Source organism: Hippoglossus stenolepis, chromosome 2 (genome assembly GCF_022539355.2).
Source record: "Hippoglossus stenolepis isolate QCI-W04-F060 chromosome 2, HSTE1.2, whole genome shotgun sequence".
Lineage (NCBI taxonomy): Eukaryota > Metazoa > Chordata > Actinopteri > Pleuronectiformes > Pleuronectidae > Hippoglossus > Hippoglossus stenolepis.
The window spans coordinates 4,673,926-4,699,166 of record NC_061484.1 but is presented as its reverse complement, the minus strand read 5'-3'; the positions used below and the strand labels follow the sequence as shown (position 1 = coordinate 4,699,166).

The following is a 25,241-nucleotide window of genomic DNA, read 5'->3' as shown; positions in this document are numbered from 1 at the left end:
TGTCTTTTGTGGATCTCTTTTGCTCAGTTTTGTGGGATTTCTGTCTTTGAACTAAACTTTATGCTGACTTAGCAGAATGTGAAACTGGTACAATAGTCCCTTTAGTGTAGAATAAGTTGTCCTAATGGGAAGGCTGAGTAAAGTTGGAGTGCAGTGACAATTTCCATTTGAGGATAGAAAGTGAAATATCTTTCTCAAAAGTTTCTTTCAAGTTACCATGGTTTCAAACAAACCCTTTGTATTTTTTTTGCCTGCGGATCGAACATGTTATTACATCTGAAAGGTGAATTTGTTTTAATTATTGTTAGAAGTCCGTCTTTGGATTTGCTATCGCCATTCTGAATCTCATGTGACAGAATAGTGATCACGGCCACCATTTTAAGCTGATTTGGCATCCTGTGGTGCGAGACACTGGGTTGAGAAACCCCGATGAGACAGCTGGTTGGAGACTTAGACTGTGGCAGAGTGGCCCATACATTCTCCGAGATCGCAGACTGGACAGATTAGCTTAGCCTGCTAGGTCTGAGTAGAGGGAAGCGAGCAGTGAGGTAACGATGACGTAAAATGAATCATTGTCGTTTTCCAGTCGGAGGCAAGACAGCAACCATGCCCCGCCAGCCCGCCCTCCCACAAGCACACCCCTGTTGGGATATTGGCAAGTTGTCATGACGACAGGGATGTTCTGCTGATGAAGTCTCGCGCAGCGCTATCCAATCAGATCGTGCAGCTACAACCGCAGCGTGAACAGGGGAGGACGCACCTATTCCAGTTGCACAATGCTGAGAAAGGACAGGCGAAACCCAGGACCACCAACGGGAAATTGGCAATCCGGGGGATGCTGTCAATGGGCCGCCATGGTTCGACAATACACAGACAGCGGGGGTCGTGGATACAGGGGCTGCCAGGTAGGGGGTCTCCATCATGTCTGATGCTCTTTGAGCTGCATTTCTTTGCTGCTATCAATACAAAGTATGAATGCATTATTTATTTTCACTGTTGGCATGCAGTTTTTGAAGACTGTCATTCACATGGTTTATATGACGATACGGGATGGTGGTCGTAGTTATTGGACTGTTCCGGGTGCACTTTAGCAAAACGACAAATCACTCCTGCAGGTGGTTTTAACAAATGTGCAACAGCCGCAATAATCCCTACCAAAAGCAAGGGAAATTTTTCGAAAAGGGGGGAAATGTCATGTGGCATTAACTTTAATACAGTTTTATATTCATTTCACTGCAGGATGCAGCAAAGAGTAGTCGCGGCTAATATCTTGAAACTGCAGGTAGCAAAGTGAACGAAAAACTCTCACAGCGTTAGTTTGATTCAGGCCTTTTATTCTAAACCCTGGGGAAGATTTTCTTTCATTTTGCTGCTGGCTGACCAAAGGAAAAGCCGGGGCTACGTGCAGCTCTATAAAAGATGGAGGGCTTGGTGGGGGCGCACTCTGGTTTTTTTCCTAGCACTGCAGGTAGCCATTACGGTCATCGTCCTCTACAGCTTATTATTAAAACCTATTGAATTGTAGCTGTCTACAAATAATGTTCTTTTCATTAACATTGGCCTCTTTATAAGATGATTATGATTTGCATTTATTTCTTTAAGCAGTTCATTTGAACAACAAACCCCTTCCCTCCATCCCTACCCCTCCCTTGCTCAGCTTCAGTCCCTCTGTCACAGGGTCTCTGTGGGACGCCATTCGAGAGGCTGACCCCCAATAGTGGTTGTGTTTGACTCTTCAAACTTGGAAATCAAATCTAGTTTGTCAGCATGGTGAAGCCACCTCTATAATCTCCTGGTTGGATATTAGCAGGTTTTGAAATGTTTCTCTTTACTTACAGATTTTTTAAAATAATGTCTCTACAGTGAAATGATCAGCAGGATCAGCCATCACTGGATGGTTTGGTAATGTTATTGATCAAAAGACTGGTCAATCACTGGTTTCTTTTATGACCAGTTAAGACCAGTTCTATTAGATAATATAATATACATGTTGATATAAATTTCATACTGGAAGGAATATGATATTTTTCATTTGTGCATCATATTACTCATGTTGTTGTCTCATATTGTTTTAAAGGAAATGTTGATGACAGAATGTTAGTTTCACTCAATGCAGGGACATTAAAATGTGATTGTGGGCCTCACTGAAAGGTAGGCAAAGAAAAAATGTTTTATGCCTTGCTGGTTATTTTGTATATATGTAGGCCCTGTTGACATTTCAACCACTAACAAAGAGATAAATCAGGAGACAAATAGTTGTACAGTGTTTAATAGTATTGGGCTGTATTACATTCTCATATTGAGCCAGTCCTATTTTCTAAAGCCCATATTTCTGTTTATTGCAGATAAAATTTAGATTCTGAGACTTGGCCCTAGTCATAGTGAAACCAAGCTTAAAGTAAGACACAGACAGTGTCACTCTTTCCTCCACCTCAGCATTTTTATCCACAATAACTGAACATACTTTCTCCTTGCATGAAATAATATTTTATGAGTGATGCACAGCCAGCTGGACTATTAAGTCAGGCATTTACTTGTTTAACCTTCATGCAACCCCAAGCCATCTACAATCCAAGCTAATGGCATCTAAGCTGGAAATATTGGGATCAACTGCTAATTCTAAAGTTGAGCATTTTCAGAGCCAGTGATCCAAAATAGAATTGTGTTACGTTTTATAAAGTAGACTTGTTTAGAAGGGTTCAATAGTGTCATTATTGTTTTAATGGAATTTACATGTTTAGAGTTCATCTATGCTTAACATCTGTCACTATAAGCCTATCAGTGTGGGTATTGTTTTGCTGGAGAATCAGACGTTTACATTGGAAACCAGCTAATCCAGTGAAAAGTTGCTTGTTCACGGTCACTTGCAAGTTGGAGGGAAGGGGTTTTCCCATTGCTTTGAAATTACACACCACAAATGTTCTGGAGAGTTTGTGGACAATGATGTCAAATTGTTGCAGTGTGAGAGGGTTTGTAGCAGGGAAACCGCTCGAGTGAGATGATTGCTGTTCTTGCGATGCAGATTAGTAACATTTTGGTGACTGGGGTCAGATGTGGTGAGCTCTGCACCATCCTGTTTACATTCTGACCTTGAGGCCCGGGGAGATGTTGACAGCATTGTGCTGATGGTGAATGGTGCACACAATTCGAAGAATCAAAGACATGTTGACATGCAGAATTAGTCCTTTCTTACATATGTCATTATCGTTTGATAGATTCTTGTTTTTTTCCGTATCTTCTTCCAAAGATCCAGAGTGTTGTAACATGTGCCTTGATCAAGATGTCAGAGAAGCCGCAAGGGCCCATGGGAAACCCAATGCAACCTGCTTGGAATGCATTTATTGCATGATTTTATGGACTGCTGCTGTTGTCCTGATAAATCACAATTTGAAACATCCAAAGAAAGAGGGATAATAGGCTGATGTTTCATGGATTGAAACAATCACCAGAGACACATGTGTCACTAAATGTCATCTTGAGGTTGATTGGGCCACCCAGAGGTAGCCCATTAAAAGCCATGCGGTTTCCATTGAAGAAGTTCCAGGGTTTCACCCCAAAGACCGTTCCCCCTGCCCACCAACCCCATAGATCCCGAGCCTGTGATCTATGACTGGGGTCCCCTTCCGCAAAATGCTGTGTTTGAAAAGAACCCGAGCATGTACGAAAGAGAAACAAGGCCCCAGACTGCTCTAAAGTAAAATGTCATTCCTATCAGTTAGCTTGCATTCCTCCCAAGTAGAACAAACCATTTGATGACAGTCGTACAGCAGACACTTCACGTTTCACTCAGACCCCAGGCTAGAAATGACTATGATGACCATGTGAAGATGGGGGGAGCAGTTGACGTGAATTAATTGCCCATCACTTGTCAGTGCAGTGCAGATAAACTAGCACCGTTCAACTGTCTCTCTTAGAAGCTGTCAGCCAAGGACAATGAATGCATCCTATTTCTTCCCCACCTTTCTACATCTGATTTAATAGAGAAAGACATGGACCACAGACTGAGCTGTGAGAGTGGGTACAGCAGCAATGTGGTCAGGATGTAAACACCCAGACATGAAGAGGAAGAGCGGCATTACAAACTGTTTTGATCTCCTCTGTGCTGTCCAGACGGGCTGACAGGGGGCAGTGATTTGGGCTCCTTTTATTCACTCCTCGCCCGTCAAACTACCTCTCTCTTGCCAGCAGCGTTGTCATTTGGGCTGTCCGGATTGAACAACAGAAAGGCCAGCATTGATAGAAGCAGTACAATGAAGCAAAAGACGGACAAACAGGCAGACAAATGCACCTGGAGGCTGAAGTCTAGGAAAACAGCTGAGACCCACCAATTTGTTAACAGCACAATTTTCAATACAGTCATAGCGTAGCCCCTCCCATCGTCCTATCTCAGTCTCTGTCTGTTTTGTCTCTCTCCATTGTTCATTATTTTGAGGGCAATGAAAGAGAAGCTAAACTAATTTGTTCGTCCAGAATGGTCAAAGGAGAACCAAAACTATCTTTAATGCCTCACAAATCAAATTGAATCCTTATTATCATTAATTTTCTCAGATAAATCAAAAGCCTGTTTTAATTCCAGTGAAATTGAGTTTCATTTATCTTTATCCAGTCGTAATATTCTCCTCTTTGTTCATATCCTATTGGTCTAGGAACAAGTAGGGATAGGCAGATCATGAGATAATGATACTGGGTCTTTCTTCCAGTGATGAGGATGACACGGTCTAAAGATGAAGCGCTGTCCTCCCCAGCCAATTTAGACAGGAGAATTAAAGGTCTCACATAGCTAGAAAGTGAATCACGTCCTTCAAGTTAATGTGTGACATCTAATATCATTTGCGGCTGAAAGGCAGATGTGTCTTCTAAAATAGAGTAACTGTATGTCTGCAGGAGGAATGTGACCGATCAGTTAAATCTCATTGTCTTTAAAGCATTAATGAGTAAAAAAAGGAAAAGAGGATGGTGCAGTGTGATTTTAATCCATTCTCATCATTGTCTGGAATCAAGCTATGAAACATTTTTAATGATTTACTTTTAGTTTTCAGCTCCCACATCATATATATAGAATAATCAAATCTAAGTGTTTGAATATTTAATGATTCTAATTCACAGATTCCCAAAACACATTCATGCACCAGCATCTTAAAAGAAGGTTTCAACATGTAGAGTAGTGCAGGGATTTTGGCAAATGCTTAGATGATAAAATGCTGAAGACATGTGTCTATTTTAATTAGATCACTGGATAGTAAACATTATAAAGCCCCCTTTCTCTGGTCAAAAATACCACTAACACCCACTACCATCTGGCTTTTGTCTGCAATGGGAATGGACTCTGAATCTCAAATGACTCTGCAGTAGACGCAGGTTTTATTCAGCTCTCCGATCAGATGATGGACACAAGACACTTGGATGAATGCGCTAATTTGGCAAGAGGAGTTGAGAGAGCACCTCAGTTTTTGGTGTGTTTGGGAAAAATACAGAAAGTCCTATAATGGCGAAAGGAATCTATTGACCTTTTTAGGTTGTTTACCCTTATTTAAAAAACCTGATATACCTACTGATTTTGGTGTAAAAGAGGTATAACTCTAGTGGGTCTGATATCACACTAAATGCCTATAGTATAAAAACAACATGTGCCATTTCTCCATGTGTATGTGTTGCATATGGAGCAAATGTAGTTTTAGTACGAACTTGAGCTCATGATAGGTTTATAAACGACCATGATGGCTCTCCAAAGACAGAGTAGAAGCAAATGACAAACGATAATGTCCTGCCAGTCAGTGCAGACACACAAACTCATAAAGCACACCCACATATACACACATATACGCACACACACTTGGGCATGCGCGTGCACACATCAAATGGAGCTGGAACATCTGTCAGACACCGGACCAGTGGTTTAGTTAAAAGATGAGGAGGGGTCTGGTGAACGCTCTGCTATTCATTTATCTTGCATTGCTGCCCATTGGTTTTAATTATGGTTGGCTCTTTCAAGTTAGAAATAGGCATGCTTCAAAAACAGAGCTGGCCTTTTTGTGTTTTACCATTGTTTCTGTGGGATTTTCCGCATAGGGACAAGGCTACATATGTGTGTGTCTGCGTGTGTGAAATCTCCCCGTCTGTCTGCACTGCTTCCTCCCTGCCTGTTCATCCATCTGTGTATTTGCATGTCTACACTTTTTTGTAATTGATGAGCATTTCTTTGCATTTATGTGTGTGCATGTTAGCGTGTGTTTCCATATATGTGCCGAATTTGTCTGCCTTATTTTCTCGGCACAGCTGCAATAGGACTGGATTGATGTGTAACCCAAGCCGGCACTTTAAAGGGCGAAAGGCCTGGACAGACGTGGTCTTGCTAGTATACCAGATGGGGCTTTATGATGAAAAGAGCATAATCCCCATCCAGGCATCACTTCCATCACTTGAGCACTACAAAGCCATTCACAGCTTTTTTTTTATTGCAAGAAATAATCTCTTTTTTTCCACAGTCCCAAACAGAGCACTTTTATTTTGTTTCTCTCCTCCTTCTCTTTCTTTATCTTCCCATCTCACATCCCTCTGTTTCTCCATCCCACCATGTCTCCCTCATCTCTCTCTTTGCCCCCCCCCACTCTCCCTTTGCTCTTGAAGACTTGCAAATGTGGCATTAGCTAATATTCAGAGAGCCAGGCAAGCGATCCCTTTTTATCCGCCAGGCCCCTACTGATTGAGCTACAGTGTGTGCATTGGAAATGAGTGCTGCACGGGGGCTGGCAAACCCCATGCCTCTGATTGGTATTCAATATACATGTCACTGCAGGACATGTTAGTTTGGGGTTATGGGTTTACTCTCTCGCAGTCTATCTCTCTATTTTTTTTCCTCTGTGTCTCTATGCCTCCCTCTCTCCACCCCTCCTAATTCCAACCATAGAAAATGCCTATCTTCTCCACTGTCACTTAAAAAGATGACAGAAAATTGGACACAGGGTCAATTAATAGGCTGGGCCAGGCTTACTGTAAATATGGCTGACATATTTTTCTGGTTTTGTTGTATTAAATGGCACAGCTTTCAAACAGCCCACTGGATTTGCATGTATCCCCTCCCCTCGCAGCTTGGTAAAGAGTTACAGCAGACTTTATAGAAAACAGACCCAGCTCTTTTTTCAGTCTGGAGGCTTTATTGTACAGTGAAACACAAAATGTAGGTCTCTCTCCCTCTCTTCCCCCAGTGCATATACAGTATATATCTTCCTTTCATATTTTAAGTAGTAAATATATTCATCAAATACAATAACTGTTATTCACATGGCACACTTTTCCCCGTTATCTTTTCATAATTTAGTGTCTTTGCAGTATCTGTGTCTTACTCTGTGAAGTCCCACCTCCCCCCATTTTAGACTCAGTGATTCACTTTTTTGTCTTAAAACCTAAAGCACATTCAGAGGATCCTCCCTCATTCTATCAGTTGCCTGTTTTCCTCATTCTCTGAGCTTCCCTGTGAACACCAGGGGAATGGAGGATTTCTTTCTGTCATAGACTTACATCACGCTTGCAGAATATGTCAGGGATTGGACTTGCATTTACATGAGATGCAGCCTGCATGAAAACTAACATTGCAGTGGTGGTGTGTGGCTTAGGCATACGTTGGTTAAGATATCGTCACTGGACTCAGGCCGTGACGTACACCAGAGCACCTGTGCGTCAGTGGCAGATTTGCTACTATGATTTCAGGGAAACGCTGATCACATTCAGATAGGGTGGTGAGTGGAGGTTAAAATAACAACATACATTTGTTATTTTTTTAAGCATCCAAATAAATACCAAACAGTAGGCATGAATGACGCATGCCCATCTAACGCGTATTTGGTCATAGTACATCAGAAAAATACAGTAGTTTATGATAAGCCTTCATGTGAGAAGATATTTACTGGATGTGATGAGAGCACACTGTGTCTTAGTTATTTGGATCAGCAGACCTCTGGAGCACATGGATCTGTTTCCAGTTCATACTTCTTTCCTTTAGGAGAGAGAAAAAGAGAGTGGGGTGGTGTTGGTAAGACTCCACTCCAGCCCGAGACACAATCACTCCTTTCCTGCTGAAATCTAAGGGCCTATCTGTTGGTTTCTTCTTGTGGGCCATGTTCCAGGTTTGCCTTGGCCCTCTTCCAGGTGTGGGAAGTGTAAACAGTTTACAGATCTGCTGTGGCTAGGGAGGGCCGAGGGCTTTCGCTGGGAGGAATGTAACCTGAACACCACTTCACAGGGAGGCAGTGCTGTGAGATGGAGCATTCATGCATATTGTGTCAGGACCTAACAGGAAACTCACCCAGCAGTTCAAGGGAGACGCGGCTGGTGAGGACGCTTGCTGACGTCAGTGGTCATGTGGGGAGGGGGTGTCTGGCGAACAGGCTGCTTGGCTTTTGCCCCATGAGCTATCAATCATGTTAATCTATAGTCGATTATAGCCAGTTTTACATCAGATACATAAGCTAGAAAAGTGGAGTGAAGCACACAAGTAAAGCATGTCCATAATACAAAGCAGCTAACTATGCTTTGGATTACAATGAAATGTGAACAATCACAAATGAATTATGTATGCTCTTATCTCCATCTCCATATGTTTTGCCAAGCTAAAGATTTTTTATTTATAGTAGAGTAGAGTAGGGTTAAAGCAACACAATGCAAGGTTTGCTCTAAGCTACACTTGGGTTCCCCCTACAGCTTGTATTCACTGTCATAAATACAAGCTGATGTCTGAGTCAACAATTAAACATTTGCACAATCACTGCACTCAACTCAGAATAGAACAGCAACATTCAAGCTAGCACAGCAGGCAAGTAGCCAATGCAGTTACCGCTGTCAAAGCGTAATGTTTATCAAATCACATCAAATTGTTTGGCTGACTTAGTAACCCTCTATCGAATCGTTTTTTACTGGCGTCCCATGATAAACGAGAGAGTGAAGAGTGTGCTCCGATATTTACTCTTCTTTGGATTCTTACTTGGTCACTTTCTCTTTTCCTCTTTATTTCCTCCAACAATGTTCTTGTCAGTTTCTTTGGTGGTTCTACCATGATGTCCTCACTGAGAAAGGAGAGGTAATTTTTGCTAAATGTTCCTGTTCTGGTTGTTGGTGTGTGAAGTATGCAGTAAAGCAGGACACTATTTTAAGGTATAAAAACTTTCTTGTGTTGCTTTAAGTAACTCTGGAAATTCTACAATGCACAAAAAAAACCTCCATTTGTCTCTTGACAGAAATTGGCACCATCATAACTTTCACCTCATCTCTGCAGAAATGCAGTTGGATTTATGTTTGTGGTAGCAGCATATTTTATGAAGAGATTCTCCAGTATAGAATTGCAGTCAGTGACAGTATTATAGGCTACTCAAAGTTGGAGGATTCAAAAGAGACAAAATGTAAATAAGAATGGTCAAAAGTGAAACTACACAAGCTGAGATGCTGAGTTTGAGTCCCTAGTGTTCCCTCGTCCTAGATTGAGAAACACTAGATCCTATATTACCTGTAATGTCACTCAGTAGTGTCTTTTTAGTAGAACCCTCCTGGTTATTCTTTCAAACTTGGAAAAGCTCTCTCCAGAGCCATGAGATGAGTCATGATGAGTTAACTGTAGCTTCATGTGTAAAATGAGTGCCCTTTTAAAAATGAATGGCCTTGCTCTTTGCAATGTCTTGAATTAGTTGCTGCAATTTCTGGTGTGAAAGGACGTGGTTCATAGTAGCCCGATAAAAAGATTGAATTGCCATTTTGTTTAATTTGATTTATTGAATTTCAGGCTGTATTAATGTGTCACCAATTTCTTGTTTGGGATGTGGGTAATTTTGTTTTAACGGTACTATCCAGTAATGAATGACATAGATGTTGGGTGGACCTGACTTTGAAGATCCCATATTTTACACACTTTTCTGGAGTTATAAGTAAAGTTTTGATATCCTTAAATAAGTGAGAAAAACAATATCAGTATAGTTTTACATCCCTCTTGTGGTTCTCTCTGATGACAGATTAGAGCCAACTACTGTAGCTGGGTGAATGAATGAATGCAAATGGGGATGATGTCCCAGCCTGCTCCTCAGTTCCACTCAGCCCCTGTCTTCAGTCTTTTCCTGTTTCTCTCACACCATGTTTTCTGTCCAGACCTGCCAGTCTCCTTCCACCAACCTCAGTCCTCAGTCTTTCCTCCCTGTCCCCCCCTCCCCCCCACCCTGTCCCTGTTCCCTGTTCATCTGCTCTGTGTGTTTTGGAATCCTGCTGTCTGTATCTACCTGCTTGTCTGCCAACCTGACAACCTGTTCGTCTGTTTGCTCACTGTTCTGCCTGTAAGCCTGATATCTTTATTAGAAGCTACTTCACTACGTTAGCTTTGTGTTTGCGTTTGGGTCCTTCTGATCTCTGCTATGACTAGCATACCCTGACAGGTGGTCAGAAATGAGACAAACAGACGGTCAAATTCAAACTAAAATGTTTTGGTGCTTCCAAAAAAAAGAGCTTTATAAACTGTTTCAAAACTGTGTCAAATTTTATTTGTATAGCCCATATTCACAAATCACAATTTGACTCATAGGGCTTTAACATGGTGTGACATCCTCTGCCCTTAACCCTCAACAAGAGTAAGGAAAAACTACTAAAAAACCCTTTTAACAGGGTAAAAAGAACGTAGAGACCTCAGAGAGAGCCACATGTGAGGGATCCCTCTCCCAGGACGGACAGAAGTGCAATAGATTTCAAGTGTAAAGGAGAACATCACCAAGATAAAGGTTTTAGCAGCATTGATAAGGGTAAACATTTTGAAGCATAACTGAAGGTCAGTGAATTGGTGGATTATTGTCAGTAATGGTCGAGTATCTGAGGAGAAATACTATGTATCAAGCAGTCCTGCTGCAATCATAGTCTATGGTCAGCAGCCACCACGATCATGATCCACCATCAAGATTGGATGCCACTATAGTCCACAGTCATTGTCCACTGCCTCCATTAGGATCCATCATCAGCTGCCACCTCGGTCGTGGTCCACCACCATTATCCGATGCCAACACGATAAAGGATCCGCCTTTTTTCCAGGTTTACTATCTCAAGCTTTAAATGCTTCTTTCAGATATTGGTCCAATCCAATTCTTCACCCATAATACTTCCTCTGTTTATAAAATTGTACAGCCACTCCCCCTTTTTGCCTAGTCCATATTATGAATATTTTGACCAAGCTGTTATTTATTTTTGAGGTGCTGTATGTATGTTTTTTAAATTTCAAAGTTCAGTCACTGCTAACCAGCGCTGGCTCATCTCTCGTTTCTCTGGCTGCAGGCAGGTCTCTTGTCCCGGAGATGGACTGTCTTGGACTGCTGAAGATCTCGGAGTCTGGCTTATAGTTCTACATCTGGGCTGATTTCAGCTGTTATCCTCCATTGTGGGCTGACAGCCAGGAATATTCTCTGTGTGCACGTCCAGATGTGAAATTGTGTCTGACTGTCAAGCAGGACTTAGATTAGTCATATATTCGGCAAATGACAAACACAAATTTATGGCCAAAATATTCACCAGAATAACTGCAGTCAGCAGGCTAGCTGTTTCACAACTGGCTGGTTAGCAGTGACTGAGCTTTTAAAATGAAACATCTAAATATAACATCTTCTAATAGAGTATTCTGTAAAGTACATTGTCAGATAGACCCATTCTTCATAGTATTTATATGGCACCTTCACCTGCTTTATAATAAAAATTACATGGGAATGTCCGTTTCGACATGGTACCTTTTAAGAGTCATTAGTTTTGTAAGTAAAACTACAGAAACATGTACAGCTATGTCAATGCCACCCGCTTTGATAGTTAATGTAGTTCGGCAGCTAGGTAACAAAGATACAATCACCATTCTTGCTCCTCGCTTTGATTGGTTGAATATATGGCCATGACTCATGGCTAAAATGTGGGTTCAACACAAGATCTAAAACCCACAGGTGTGATTCAGCGGTCCAGAACAAGGCTAATGGTATTCAGAGAGCTAAAGGAAAATATTCTGTACTGCATTTTCATTTGAATGTGGCTTATTAAATGAGATTCTGCATTTGTGTATATATCAAGAAAGACATAGTAGTAAATGATTATACAATCCAGAGATGGTCAAATTACCTGTATTCATGAGCTCCATGGTCTTACAGAGTACACACACACACACACACACACTGGTGTACTTAGCATCTGCATGTTTAATGTCACCTGGTGTCACATGATGCAGATGTGGTGTTTCTGTTGTCTGAGGATGAACGCAGCTGAGCAGAGCAAGAAAATGAGGTGCTGGCAACAAAGAGCTTTGAGGAAGTAGACATGTATCTCCAAGGACACATACCACCCAGCAGATCAAAGGACCTAGAGGACGTGTTTGATGGGGAAACCACACTGGTTTTCAAAGCATTGTAGTCCTGCCTCTCACTTGCCCACCAAGGCCCATGATAGAAATTCTAATACATCTGCCTGTCTGTTAATTGAAGCCCCATTCTCTCCCTTGGGGGATAGTAGGCTAGTCTTTAGAGAGCATCTCAGTCCTGCTGCATGCTCATCGTTAATTATTATTCCTCAATCCCCCCCTTTATTGTTTGAGTTTGTTTTTGTGTCTTGTCACCTATCTCTTGTCTTGGGAGAAGACACTGATGTTTGACAGAGACAGAGAACACAACTATCCGCATATTAACTCATATCCTATCAGCCTACCTTTGGGGATGTTGTGTGATGGTGGAGGAAATGTTTGGCTGTCAGTGTTGCAGCATTTGATCATGGGGAGGGCGGATTCAGAGTCAGTACCTTTGTTAGTCTCCATAACAACAGAATATATACGGTAGAGGACATGAGAAGGGCATGAGAGGAGATTTGGCTGATAGTTGAAAATGATTGTATTTGGCAAAACACACAGCGAGAGAGAGAGAGAGAGAGAGAGAGAGAGAGAGAGAGAGAGAGAGAGAGAGAGAGAGAGTCCCTGTCATCCCAGAGACATGTCCCCTTCCCCAGAGACAGGCAATCTTCCAGACAGACAGGAAGTCAGCCCTGTCAGTGTGTGAAGTTCGCAGAGAGGAGAAAGTGATGAGCGATGGCAGCCAATCTAAGCGTAACCATACCATATTTTATTACATATGGCATATTTGGTGCAGAGTAAAGTATACATTTAATTAATAAACATACACAGCTTAGTTTATCGTGTGTGTCGTTTATTTTGTCAGGAATTGTATCTGACATGCAGAAACCCATGTATGATTTACCGTTTAATGTGTCTGTTTAGCCAGTGAGGGGAAGGATGATGCATTCTGCTGACAGTCCTGACAAATAATTTCTTAAAATGCTGACAAATGCTGTTAAATGATATCATAGTGCATCTGCAGCTGTCTCAGCCTGGAGCACCCGCCGGGTTCTCTTCAGATCTATACAATACTCCAGTAATAGACACTGTTTCTTGTTTGGGGTCCAAAGATCACTTGGAGCTCTTGAACAGATCACCTCCCTCACCGCAGTTTCTTGCCATGCTGCAAAGCATTTGTTTAGTTTCCCACTCTGTCTCCATGACCTCCTATCTCCAGACCAAATGACCGGTTAGGACATTGAAAGGGAAATTGCGTACATTCCTCCATAATCGTAAGAGGTATTTACATATGCTCTCTAAATAATTATGTGGTCCAGCCGGGAGCATCCAATGAATTTTTCACAAAAGCACTTTCTGCTATTTACATTCCTAAAATGTAATGTGGTTTACTTATGCAGCTGGACGGCCCAAATCAAAGCATTCATTCCCAGGGACCAAGTGCAGGCAGAAAGAGAGGGAGAAGGAGAGAAAGAGAGAGAGACAGGAGGGGGGCCGAGGAGAAGAAGTTCAAAGCATGCAAGGTCAAACTTGAGGGTCACTCTCTCAGTGCTTTTTCACTGCCTGCATGAATACATAACCGGCAATTGACTTTCTAATCGGGAGGGGCCTCATAAAATATGCAGTTTAATAATACTGGTTATCATGGGTCCTTTTTTGTTTTCATCCTCTGTTTTAATCTAGAAGCATCTAAAGCGAGCTGTGTATTAAATAATGATGGCGTCGCTGTGGCTGCTGCCTGCTTCCCTTTGGCTCCATGTTTTTTTTCTAAAACCTAAACTGACAGCCGGGCATTTCCCTCTATCCCTAACTCATAAAAGCCCTTCCCTGCTGAATTTTACTCTGATTGGATCAAAGCCTTGACCTGTGTTGCCAGGTGACCTTTCCTGATCCCACTGGTGCCTCCAGAGTGGAGACCCTTGCCAGGGCACCTGGGAATTACCTTGACGGCGGCGTAGTCGGCGGCTGTCACAGAGCTCTTGTCTGTTTGATGTCACCTCTGACACCGGCCTCTGTTGCGATCGCCAGGGAGATCTGACGCCCTTGCTGGGCTGTGAATAATAGAATAAATCTACCTTTCTTCAACCACCGTTGTCACCTGTGTTCCCTATGATGAAATGCGCCCATGCTTACCTTCAGGGGCGATGTGTTCTTCCTGTCTGTTCCAGGGTACAAAGCGAGGCTTCAATGGCCAGCCATGGGAAAGAGCTGTCGCAAAGGTGGCTCAGCTGGCAGTGCCCAGGGCTCCAATGGGGTGGAGAGTTGCCTGAAGTGGAGAGTTGAGGACACTGAAGGATGACAAGGGACAGCTGGAGAAGTGGAGGACTCTTCACTTTGAGCAGTCACGATGGACCATGGTCTACAGTGAGAGACACCTCTTTTTCCCCATTTGTTCAATCATCAAGCCCCATTGGACTCATTGCAAGTTTATTTTGTACTATGTCTACTCTTAAGTACCTCTTTTAAGTTTACACCAACTGTTATTCTGTACATTTTCAAGTTTTCATTTAATTTGTTCATTTGTTGCGATAATTCCACAGTACTCTTATCCTCATGCCATTGGTTGCTAACAAACCTCAGGCCTGTCAGGCTTAGCACAACAATCCTTGGAAAGAGATTCCACTGCCACTCCCAGCTGTGCAGGAGGTCAACACTTCGGTCCTTGCAGATGAGGTCTTGAGGACTGGCATTCGCTGATGCATGGATGAATGTATGATGAGTGGATGCTGTGGAGTTTGGAGAGGGTGAGGGACTGAGCTTGGAAGGCAAAGGAGAGAGTTGTGGTTTGGTGTTGCGTGTTTCTGTTTCCGTAGATGCTGTCACTCTTCACATCAACCGACCAGAAGGAGCAATGTTGCCAGTTGGCTGATGATGTGACGTTATATTTCTGAGTTCAATTGTAAATACTTACTAGGTGCATTCACATGATTTTAAGGCAAATTTGGGAGGACGTCATTCACAGTACTTGGTATCAGTAAAAATACATCACAGATGCATGTAGGGGAAATCAGTGTGCAGGAAATAATGATCATGCCTGTGAGGCTGTGATGGTTTCCATCAAAGCCACTGTCCTCATGGAACACACGTGTGTGTCAGGCATCATCTGCTGTGGATTACTGTGGTCTGGGAATGTCTGTGTGTTGATCCGGCCCCCACCATTTTGTCACCACATGTCACCCGTTATACCCTTTTGAACAGTGTTTGTGATGTGTTGTGTATGGTGTGCGTTTTCCTGAACTGTTTCTTTTTGCATAGTTCTCTATAACAACTCTTGGCCAAAGATGAAAAAGAAGTGAGCTGCCACACTCAGGTCCAAACCAGGTGTTTGCTCTGCTCAATACCAGTGTAGATGGTAAATGTTCTGTATTTATACAGCACTTTTCTAGTCTTGATGACCACTCAAAGCACTTTATAGCTCAAACACACATTCATACAGTGCATCTATGGGCAGCACTTTTTCTATGAGGGGCAATTCAGGGTTAAGTATCTTGCCTAAGGACACTTCACTTCAGATGCAGATGAGCTGGGATCGAACCGCCAACCTTCTGGTTAGAGGACGACTACTATATCCCCTCACACACACACACACAAACAGGATTCACTAGTCTGCTGTTGTCCTTGGACTGAAGTATCCTTTAGAAAAACTGCATTGATGGTGGAGATGCGAAACACTGCTTGCTTTTTTCATTGATGTTGCACCTCATTTTATGCTCATATTACTTGTCTTTCGTTACTTATTTCCTTTCTACACCATCTATCTACCTCTTACCTGCCTTTTTCTTTCCTCCATCTAACCCCTCTCCACTTCCTCAATCTACCCTTCTTTCTCCTTCTCTCTAAGCTGGTTGGAGATGCATTCCTCATTCCTTGAATGCACACAGAAATGCTCGGTGCTCTGGCATCAGCACTTCTTAAATAGGGCTCCTGCCACCACTGTTACAACTGGAGATTCAGCACACCGCCCTCTCTAACACACACACAAACGCACACAATCCTGGAGAGAGAGATGAGGGTGGGAGGAAAACCCGCTAAATCAGCCAAACTCAGGAATGTATTTTCATTAAAACAAGTTTGTTTGAAGGGATTGGGTAGGTGGAGGAGTGAGATGGAGTATCAGAAGTGATCAGACCCAGTGGCTCAGTGGCTGCACAGTGCCAAGTATTAGAGAAGCAGGGAATGAGGATACATTACATGAGGTGTAGACACATGTGTAGACTGGAGAATTTATTTAGCTGCAGGACTTGCTAACAGGATTTTATCAGAAAGCTCCTGTCTCAAATTCCTGTTTTTCTGCTTGTCACCGTGTAGATTGAAGAACAGGGTTTTCTGTGTGTATGTGCATTCATGTTTGTGTGTGTGTGTCACCTCTACCACTAGCTAAAGGCATCATCCCTCTAGATCTTCCATTATCCAGTCCACACACGTTCAAGATTTATTTCTTGCCCTGGTCAGTCTCCAGGAGAAGTAATTACCAACCAAGGAAACACAGGACTTCCTGGAAGAAGCTTATCGGAATACACACACCATCCTCTGTCTTCAATGTGACTGATAAGCTGGGACTGACAACACAGAGCTACATTATCCACCTCTATCCCTCTACAGTAGGGGTACCTGGCTTTCTATCCTTATAAACAATAAAAGACATGGCCACAGTTTATTTTTCTCATATTGTCCTGGCTTTTCTCTTAAAGCTGCACGGATCAATATTTTTAATAATTGTATTAACACTGAGAACATTGACCATAAGGTTATAATGAAAAATGTTTCTTAGGATGGATCCCAACTCTCAACTCTCTGTTCTATAAAGCATTGTAGGGTTTTTTAGCTTATTGTTTTGGTTCATTCTCACCTTGTTTCCAGTAGCAGGTTCAGTGAAAATATTCTGGTAAACCCTCTGTATGTTAGCTACCCAGCACCAAATGCCAGACAGAAGAAGTTAGCAGGTGGTGAAGAGTTGAACATTTATCTGCTAAGTGGTCATCAATTCAACAGATAATAATTGAACTGAATAATTCCAGATTGCAACAACCTGGGCCTTATTTTCCCAGTTTTGATCTTTACTGTTGTCCATAATAAGATTGTACTTTCCAACTTAATTAGATATTGATTAATTATATATGTGACAGGGCTAAGGTTAATGGGTAATAATCAATCAAACAGACGAGTCATTACTTACATTCCACACTCTTCGCTGTTTTTAGACATGAACTCTGAAAATGTCCACTCAATGGGCTCCAGACTCTATTCAGAGTTTGCACATATGAACAACGCAGCAGGAGATTCTATGGTCACACGGGTTTTACACCAACAAAGACATTTCAGGAGCGTACAGGTGAGGGCTGGCGCACCATGCAGGGGGCAGAATGTAACGTATTAATTCCACAATGACTCCGGCGCCGGCCTGTAATACCAAAAGTTCTTAAACCTCATTGTTTATCCAAGTTCACATCTTCGGCCGTGCCTCCTATGAGTATGACACCTCTTTTTCCTCCTGAGATATTTGCATTGGTCACATGTTAGAAACAACATCAACGCAACCACCCGAGCTTGGTGAATACTCTGGATAATCTCTCACATGAGCTCCCTCAGATATTTTCCAATATTTACAAGGGGGCTGGAAGGAAAAACTGCGGAGAAGGTGCGCAGAAACTTGTATTTGTGTTCTCAAATAACGCCCCTTCAGAAAATTTCAGCAGATTATCTTGAGCAGTTGTCATTATAGCTTCAATTCATCACCATTTTTAAGACTGTAGATCTGAGTTCCCAGGTCTCATCATGCTCTGGTGAGCACATTGTTATAATGACTGATTGCTAAAACAACATAAATGAGGCCAACAAACCAAAATGATCCTTTAACACCCAAACCAGGGCTCTACATATGTGTTTCAGCCTAGTAGGAAGATCCTGTACAGTATTTCAACAGATGATTCTCTGTTTCAGCACTATATCTGTCTCAGAAAACTGCCTGAGGGTTTATATTATCACCTAACAGACAGAAATTTATCAATCAATATCACTGTGTGGTTTTAGTTCTCCCTGCCTTTGTGTAATAGGCTGCTGGGATTCACGTCTTCTACAAGCTGACTCAGTCAGATGTGCAGACCCACCAGGCCTTTTCAGCTGCTCCTCCCTCACTGCTCTTCCCTTGATCAGCCCAGGGTGGTGGATGCACATGGGGACCACCCCTGAATTAAAAGAGCGTTTTGCTCCCTTGATTAGTGGCAATGAACTCTTGCATGGCTTTAAACATACACAAACACACAGAGAGAATGGCATATGTGCATGATTACATGTACACAGAACAGGAGGGAGCATCATGGCAGAATAATATGAATCTGATTTAATGACACACAAGAATACGCACAAATTGAAACATCTATCCATCACAGAATGAGTGCACACATTCATTGAGGCATGTTTGCAAAGGCACGGCCAGACTGTGGCACATGCATATATTTCAAGGAGAGATGTCATCAAAACCCCAAATTGAATCCCCCTTCATTACTAGCACATCAGAGCACAAATAAGCACAGATAGAAATCCCCAAAATTTGACTAAGTATGACAGACACACATACACATACATAGGGAGGCGTGTCCCTCATTAAAGCCAGGTCCACAGTGTGGTGTGTGATGTCGGTCTCTAAGGCCACTGGTGGTAGTGGGCTGTAAGCTGACACCTTGATGTTGTGATGCCGCTGGTGTCAGAGGGCTGCAATGTGCAGACCAGATGAGGCCATTTGCTCAATATCAGCACATACAGTAAAACTCCCGCACGCAGACCCTCTGCGACGCCCGCGTGTCAATCTCTGTCTCTCTGTCCTCCTCGCCCCCTCTCTTGGCTGTTGCCATGGGTTGCAGGAGGGTGATGGCGGGCATTTGAAGACTGGCGTAGGGAGGGAGGGGCTGGAAGATGGAGGGGCGAGAGAGAAAAAAGAATGGGGCAACAGAGAAAGATAGGGATGAAGGAGACTGTGGAGGCACAGAAAAAGATGGAGAATGAGAAAGATGAGAAGAAGAGAAAACAGAGAAAAAGAAAGAGAGGGGCTGGTGGATGTTTCTCCTTTTATTTTTGTTTTCTTAGAAAACAGCTTTAGACTCTGTGCTTGGCTGATAGCACTGCTACTGGCACACGAACACACATTATACATGCATACACACTAACACAGACACGCACACACACTCATTTGACTTGTTCATGGCAATCTCCATGGTAACAAAATGGACAGAATACAATGGAGGTGGGATATTTTTCTGTTTCAAATGAATGGTAACAACAATAGAGACAACAAAGGAAGAAAAAGACAAGCAAGAGAGAAAGAGAATGAGAGTTACGCCAATCTAAACACAAGCAGATGGACATTTGTGTGTGTGTGTGTGTGTGTGTGTGTGTGTGTGTGTGTGTGTCCAAGGTCACAGCCCAAAACCATCTGTATGGGGGAAAATGGAGAGGACTGGATGAAGGATAGACAGGAACTCAAACACATTTAAGATTTTGAGATGTATTTCTGCCTTCACCATCAAAACTGTGTAACAAATGACTCTACAGCATCTGTCTAGGACACAAACACTGCATGCACACTAGTATTTGAGTTATTATTAGGTTTCTGAAATATCACGTTTTTGTGGTTAAGCATGTAAACGTCATATCCCGATTTCAGTATCCTGGAAATCCCTTATCGAGAAATCTGATTTTACAGGGTACTGATGCATGTATAGAACTTATCCCAATTTCTGACCACTGCAGACTACCTGCGCAGACGTGGCTTCAACTGATGCCCTGCTCGTACGAACATTTTCCATTCAGTGTCACTGAACTCCATAATGACAACCTGATCCCACCAGTCATTGCTGTTGCTGTTGTCTCCAATTGTTGGTGATAAGGAAGATGAGTCAAATCTGCAGCGTGACGTTGGCATTTAACAGAGCTGCGCCTGCAATGAGCCAAAGTGGCCTGATTTCCAATACAGGATTCAAAGTTGCCCGTAGGTTGAGTTGTTGAAACCATGGTAATATTAAACATCACAGGCACCTGTGTAATCAGCACATTTCTAGGTAACTGCGATACTTGTATTTATCAAGAATTCGGGTATATGAATAACCAGATTTCTCGATGTTCAATGTAAACTCCTTTTCATTGTAAACCTGTTTAGCACCACAAATTAAATTCCCTTTACTTCCATTGTATTGAGATGGAGACAGAGGGACAAATCTTCGCATAAAACTAAAACTATGTTTGTTCTTACAAGGCTACAAGGAAATGAGGAAGTCTGATCTCAGGGTGAATCATCCCTTTTAAACCACAGAAACAATGTAAAAGTCAAAAAGTGCTCATTAAGATTCTTTTAGTTCGCTTCCCTTCTACACAACATAATATTGCATACATGCTGCTTTCACATGTGTGATGGTATGGGTGGCTTGCATGCATGAGTTTGCCACGGCCTAACCACAAGCATGTGTGTGTGTGTGTGTGTGTGTGTGTGTGTGTGTGGGAATGTTTGTGAGTGTGCGTTTTCCCCCAATAACAGCTCATCCCTCCTGTCTGGGTGTAGATTTAGCCAGGACAGCTGAGTTCATTTCAGAAGTTGAGGTGGGCCGGAGGTCGGACACTGGTGTAGGTGGCCTCTTGTAGTCAGACCACCATCCTGCAGTTGCCAAATAAATCAGAATCTCGCTGAGTGGTTTGGCGAGCATGACATACCTCCCTTGCTCACTCTCTCTTTCTCCTCTCCATTGCTCTCTCTCTTTCTCTCTGTCGCTCTTGTACATAAACTCACACTCAAACACACACACACACACACACACACGAGCCAACAGCAACCTATAAACCACATCTAGCCCAGTTCTCCCCACTAGACATGAATAGAAGTCGCCACCTTGAGAATCCCTCAATTTATCTACATCACTTTGACACATCACTCACATTTATTTCTGTGCAATGTTCTAGATCAAGATGTTTTTTTCCATTTTGAATTTTTCTAAAGTTCGATAAACTTCGGCATATTATTGGTTTATTTGTTTGTGTGTCTTTATACGTATCAGATTGCAAATCAAATCCAGATGTTGTGAGTTGTGGAGGCAACACTCACGTAACCACACAGAGGTTCACATACACGCACATTCAATCATAATTATGTACCTTGCACATACATGCAAACAAAGTATGCATGCTTGCAGTTGTGTGCACATGTAGACACAGAACCAAAGCTTGATTCTGTTTTCCCCTCCCTCTGCTCTGCTTTCACAGCATTTACTGTTGTTCCAATTTGTGCTACATTTACGTAATTCTTTTCTCCTTTACGTGTCAATGATTGCCACTGCTGCCAGGAACACAGTTGGCCTGCGCAGGCAAAATGAAGAACATTGAAGGGGTGGGTGGAGCCACAAAAGCACGACTGAGTGCAAACATCCGGATGGCCCACAAAGAAGTGATATTGTCTGAGTAAAAGGTATAATACTTCATCAAGTCAGGCTTGAAGGTGGCTTTCTGCTTAAACCTAACGCTGTGGCAGTGACATGGGTAACTTTGATTTCTTCCAGTGGGAGTATGGAATACATTGTGACTGCGCTTTATGTAACACAGTTTGATTGGGGCTGATCATCTTGTTCAAATTGATTTGGGCATTTTCCTCTTGTTTGGACCCAAGTTTTGAAAAGCATGTATACAGAAACAATTTTGGGCAAACCACTCCTTGATTTAGTCCTTTTTCAGCCCAAGTATTAACATCCATCCTGAGAGGTCTGATCACAAGTGGACAGTGTTAGGTTTTTTTGCCAGGAGGATTTGAATGAATGAATGCGTGCAGCTATTGAAAAAGATTTTAGCCAATTTTAGAAAAGTATCAGTCATTATATGATGATCATTGTTGATATTGTGATTGTGGCTGCAAAGAAATACACATGGTGAACCTGAGAACTGTCAAAATATGTTCATTGTGAAACTGTAGTGGGTCAGAGGACGTCAGCTGAGGTCACATGCATCCCAGACCGCCTCTGAATGGGATTTTTGTGATTGGATCTCAGGACACATTCAGGACACATTCAGGACACATGTGTTCTGAACTTAGCTATGTCCACTTGTGATCAGATCACTCAGGACAGACGTTAATATCAGGTCTGTAGATGTGGAACAGAAAAAATCATTCATTTATTCTTAAATTATTTATTATTTAATCATCCCTGTGAAATAGGAGAGGCTAGAAGCTTGGTGTCACAGTCACCAGTGTTTTAAATTTAAATGTACTGAATTTTTATTTTTAAAGCAGCTTTTTTCATGGTGTAATATAGTAAAACATAAATATGGAACTTTGGCTATTTCACGGCAGATATTGCTGTATTTGTGATTTTTCTCTCTTTTTCTCACAAGTTTTAAGTTTGGCTGAAAAAAAAGATGATCTCATTGACTTCTGTGCTCCAATCAGGATGTAGCAAAATTTTAATCAAAACCTGATGACAGTTTGCTTATGCTGCCCGCACTGTCAATCAAATCTGACACACATGCAAAGCCCTGAGGTAGCAGATTAGTTGCAGATGAATTTAGTCGTTGCTTCTGCAGTCACCAAAACATGGTGACTTATTAAAGCTATAGCTATAGTTATAGTTATAGCTTTAACACAGCCATATACAATTGTCAGATACAAACCATGTATCTGTTGTACAGCAGTTTATATACTCCTTCAGGACAGGCTATATAAAATTCCATAGTGTAACACAGGACTGTCCTGACACCAGTCCATAGATGTCAAGATGGTTTGCTATTGGTTGACCAAAGTTCACCAAATCAACAGTTGAACTCTACTCTCAATCTCTGAGTGTAATGCTGTGATTCCTTTAATGAACTGATCTTAGTCTGAAGTTTGGCTGCTCTGAACTCTACTGTGACACAGACCCCCAAGGCATCTGTGTGCTTCAAACAGAGTGGCTCTCAGACAGTCACACGGTGTCCGAAACCTGCTCCAACAATGTTCTTCTGACGTCAGCATTGATGGAGGTGATTCAGACAATTTTTGTGTCATTTCTGACAGTTTCAATTCAACAACTTTACTCAGGCTACATCGACCCTGCTAAGTTTAGAGCTGCTAAAACGAGAGTTTGGAAACTCTGCTGGCCCCGTTTTACTCTTAAAACTCTGGGGCAGCTTTTTAGTCTGGAGAGGCTGAAACTGAGATTTTTAGAAATGATGATGTAGACTCTTGCTGTTTGGGTACGACGTAGCCTTGGCTGATTCCTTGGTAGCCTCGCCTACCAGTGTGGAAAACAACATGGATAATCAATAATAAGCATTGCTGACTCTGTTGTCTTTGATTACAGCTGTTGAGCAGTTAAATTAAAAAATGTACAATGATACAACATTGTTTACATGTGTAGGAGACAAGCTGTTATTCAAGCAATTGAATTGTGTCTAGCAGCATGTTCATTCCCAGTGTGAGTGGTCATGTGATAAGCATATGTGATGTGCATTTTCAGGTGTATTAGTATGGATGGATTAAAACTGATCCAGAGCCAAAACCTTTGTGTGGACAGAGATGGTTTTAATCTGGAAACACTGTTTTCAAACTGAAACCTAGTAGTATGGATGTAACCTCAGTGACCATGTTTGCAGAAGTGAGAAAACATGCAAGCTCTTGTCTCGGTTTGAACTCTTTCCTTCTTGTAACTTTGTTTTCACTCTTGACATAACTACTCCAGTCACTTTTTGCATGTTAAAGTTGGTTTGTTTCAAGCAATTTCCCTGCCTTGCAAAAAAGTGTAACACCATCCCTTAGAACACACGCAAACTCACGTCTCAGATTGTAGCCTGTGTCTGAGAGCTTATGTGCAACATTAAGTGTCCCTACGTCAACATTCCCATTGAATCACGAGGCCTCATGCTGCGCTCAAAGAGTCAGTTGAAAGCCCTCCCTCGTAGATCTGGACTGAGCTGACAGAAGGGAGGCACAAAGGTCCCCACAGCTCCCCAGCTTCTTAATAACACTGAGCCTGTAACACACCTTTTTTTGGAGTAATGATCCAAACTGGGGACGACAGACCAGCATCGTGTGCAGCTGCAGATAGGGCAGGTTGAGCTTGTGCGTGCATGCGACTTTTACCATGACGATATGCCTCAAAAGATAATTTGATGATCTGTGTGTTTTGCTGCCAGGTTGCCCCACCACCTCCACCACCACCATCCCAACCCCTCCTCCTCCAATTCCCTCATACTGCCGCAGTAACTTATTAATTTCTGTCAGCCGGTTTTCTCTGCCATTTAGAGATACTACCAAATCACATTATGCCTGTCATGGATTACGTGTACAGGCAATGCATCTCCTTGAAGAAGAAAGGAAAAAATAGATCAAAGATGTTCTTACAATCACCTCCAAGTGGATATGGAAGGTGGACGTGTTTGTGTGTGCATGTGTGAGTGTGTATGTTTGCATCCCACGTATGTGTTTTGTGAGGACTGCAGATAGCCAGAAAAAAGAAGAAAAAAAACCCTTTACTTCAACCCAGTTTCCCCCGACATTATTTATAATTATCAGGATCATTAATCATTGGAAACTTTCTTGGTATTGTGATGAGTGTAGAGGGGAACATTTAAAGGTCATGTATGCAGTTGTGTTTGCTGTTGACGGAATGAAATGAGAGATGTGCATCTCAGGTTTTACCAAACTAAGCTCAGTATCTGAAAGGCCACAGAGCCATATTCCCTTAGTGTGTGTGTGTGTGTGTGTGTGTGTGTATTTATCATGTTGTGGGGACTAAAATGTGTTTACGCAGTCACATTATGGAGACTTGTCTTCCTTGTGAGGACAAGTCCCCATAATGTAAATCATTAAAGATGAAGAAATGTTTTCAGGTTAGGTTTAGGTTAAGGTGAGATGGGGGGTTAGGGTTAGGGTTAGCCAAGTATAGTAATTATGGTTAAGGTT

The 25,241-nt window shown here is 42.3% G+C and overlaps 1 protein-coding gene across 1 annotated transcript in view; it reads left to right on the top strand.

Moving 5' to 3' along the window:
• Positions 1–734: 734 nt before the first annotated feature.
• LOC118125190 (axin-2) overlaps positions 735–25,241 on the top strand; it is an 84,404-nt gene continuing 59,897 nt past the window's right edge. The window contains exons 1-2 of the mRNA XM_035183587.2: positions 735–905; positions 14,500–14,695. The gene's annotated coding sequence lies outside the window, so the exon portion shown is untranslated. The remainder of the gene's footprint in view (positions 906–14,499; positions 14,696–25,241) is intronic.